Here is a 3,017-nt window from a genome sequence, read left to right as displayed (position 1 = left end):
AAACAAACAGTAATTTAAACATTTCAAACATGTGTGAAAGTGGCATATTATTAATCCACACAAAATTCTAAGCATTTTTCATATATGACATGTTTCATTTGGATGCATGGATATTTAGATATGAGCAATGCAATTTTAATGGCATTTCTGAAATATGCATGCACTAGATATAAGACTAAAAACACAGAATGAAAAAAAATGTTGCGGGCCGAATGCAATGCACTATGCAAGTGTCAGCGCCCCCACACCAGAGCCATGCCTTGACGCTGACGAACCGGGCCTAGCCGGCAGCGACTCGCTGCGCTTGTCCACTGCCCAGAGGCCAACCCGCGCCAAGAAGCCCAACGAGCGCTACAGTGGGCCGGAGTGGACCCAGTAGGCCCAACTGCATCGATACTTAAGCGACGGTCATGAGAGGGATCGGCATCCGGTGGATCAGGAACCTGGCGACGACACAAACCCTAGTCCCTAGCTGTTCTTCCCCCTTCTTCCTCAATTCGTGTATCTGAGCTTGTAACTGAATCCAAAGACAATCTACTACCAATAGATCCTTGCACCGCTATCCATACCCTTACATATGGTATCAGAGACCTCTCCCACCTCCTTCCCCGCGCTGATCTGGCCCAATTTGTAGAAACCCGATCCCTTCGCCAAGCGCGAATCCGCCTCATCGCCATGGATCCAGCCGTCCAGTCCTTCCTGGAGCGTTTGGAGACCACTCTCAAGGAGCACACCGCCGCGATCCACGCCTCCAAATCCAAGATCGATGATCTCATGGCTTGGCGCCCCGATCTCGAGCGGCGCGTCGCCGATCTGTCCAACGCGGTGACGGCACTCCAGCGTGCCCCACTGCCACCGCCGCCGCCTGCAACGACATCCCACCAAGCGCCTTCATCGAGTCACCCACCGCCTGCGACAACCGGCACCCATATCGGGGCCGCGTCTGGCGCGGCAGCAAATCAGCAATGGCTGGAAGGCCACGGCGTCTACAACATCCCACGGGGGCCATCGACGGTGTCCTTCCTGACACCGCCACCGCCCTCGGCAAACGGTCAGTACGACGCCCCCCCTTCACCCCTGCTCTGTCCCCGTTTGCGCACGTGAGCCAGCTGCTCAGCGGCCTCGGCCAAGCGCACCCCTCCATCCAGTTCCCACAGTTCACGGGAGACAACCCGAAACTGTGGAAAACATTTTGCGAGCAGTACTTCAGCATGTTTGCTATTCTGCCTTCGTTTTGGGTGCCCATGGCCGCGCTGAATTTCTCTGGTTCTGCATCCATCTGGTTGTAATCCATTCAGAAGCGACTTAGTGATTTTGACTGGGAGTCGTTTACTGCTCTGTTATGCACCCGTGTTGGCCGTGATCGACACCAGACACTGATCCGTCAGTTTTATACTGTTCGGCAAACAACTACAGTAGCAGATTATATTGAACAATTTGAATCCATTATCAATCATCTCAGTTCGTATTCTGACACCATTCATACTTTTTACTTTCTCACTCGTTTTGTGGAGGGCCTCCAGAAGGATATTCGAGCAGTGGTGCTGGTCCAAAGGCCACCGGACCTGGACACTGCTTGCGCTCTGGCACTGCTTCAAGAGGAGGTGGCTGAAGGCGCAGCATCAACCAGCAGGCGCCCCCAGGAAACACCAGCCCGAGCGGGCCTGGCGCTTCCCTTGCCTCCACCACCCGCCCGACCGGAGCCAACCACACTGCCCACGACTGCTATGGATCGTCGTGGCACTGACGCCGCGCGAGCTGACACATACAAGGTCAAAGCTCTTCGGGATTTTCGCCGCGCTCGGGGATTATGCTTCAAGTGCGGCGAGCGCTGGGGACACGAGCACGTCTGCCCAAGCACCATCCAGCTGCATGTTGTCAAAGAGATGCTCGCTCTTTTGGGGGCTGATTCCATCAGTGACAGCGAGGGGGACATCCAGCAAGTCCATGCCATCTCGCGGCCAACTCTGGATGGTGGCGTCTCACCCAAAGCTTTCTAGCTACTAGCCACCATGCAGAATAGAGAGGTGTTGATCTTGGTGGACAGTGGCAGCTCGACTTCTTTCATCAACAAGAAACTAGCTGACCAGCTTACAGGTGCAGTTCCTCTACTTCGGCCCTCACGGGTTAAGGTAGCTGACGGGGGCAAACTTCTCTGTACAGAGTCCATACCATGCTGTCAGTGGTCGTCGCAAGGGCTTGATTTTGTCACTGATATGAAGATCCTGCCGCTGGGTGTATACGATGCTATCCTTGGCATGGATTGTTTGGAGCAGCACAGTCCGATGACCGTTGACTGGAAGCACAAACATCTCCAGATTCCTACACCAAGAGGCCCGGCTCACTTGTTTGGCCACGAATCAAATTCCACCACCTGCCATGTGATCAATAGTGCGCAGTTGCAGCAGCTACACCGACAGGGATCACTCATGCACATCTGTTTGCTGTATCCTATAAACAAGGAGCATGAGCTCAAGCAAACAGAACCACCGGAGCTGAAGCAACTGTTGGCTGAATTCGAGGATGTCTTTGGCGAGCCACACAGACTCCCGCCTCGACGTGCCTGCGACCACACAATACCATTGATGCCAGGGGCACAACCGGTCAATATCAGAGCCTACCGCCACAAGCTTGAACTGAAGTCGGAGATTGAGCAACAAGTGCAAGAATTGCTACAGTCCGGAGTGATCCAGTGCAGCCAGAGCGGTTTTTCTTCACCAGTCATCCTCGTCAAGAAAAAGGACGGCACGTGGAGAATGTGCATCGACTATCGCCATCTTAACGCGATGACTCGCGTCAGTAAATTCCCGGTGCCTGTCATTGAGGAGTTGCTCGATGAGTTACACGGCGCGTGTTGGTTCTCCAAATTGGACCTCCGCGCAGGCTACCATCAAATCAGACTGGGTGAAGGCGAAGAATTCAAAACAGCCTTTCAAACTCACTCGGGCCACTACGAATTTAAGGTTTTGTCCTATGGCTTAGCAGGAGGACCGGGTACCTTTAACGGGGCAATGACA

General features: G+C 53.7%; 1 pseudogene; it reads left to right on the top strand.

The window, feature by feature from the left end:
- The first annotated feature begins 217 nt into the window (after positions 1 to 217).
- On the top strand, positions 218 to 1,612 carry LOC147970583 (uncharacterized; annotated as a pseudogene).
- Positions 1,613 to 3,017: the final 1,405 nt, after the last annotated feature.

Source organism: Triticum urartu, chromosome 5A, assembly GCF_056163025.1.
Source record: "Triticum urartu cultivar PI428250 chromosome 5A, HENAU_Tu73, whole genome shotgun sequence".
NCBI classification, from domain to species: Eukaryota; Viridiplantae; Streptophyta; class Magnoliopsida; order Poales; family Poaceae; genus Triticum; species Triticum urartu.
This window is presented reverse-complemented; position numbering and strand designations above follow the sequence as displayed.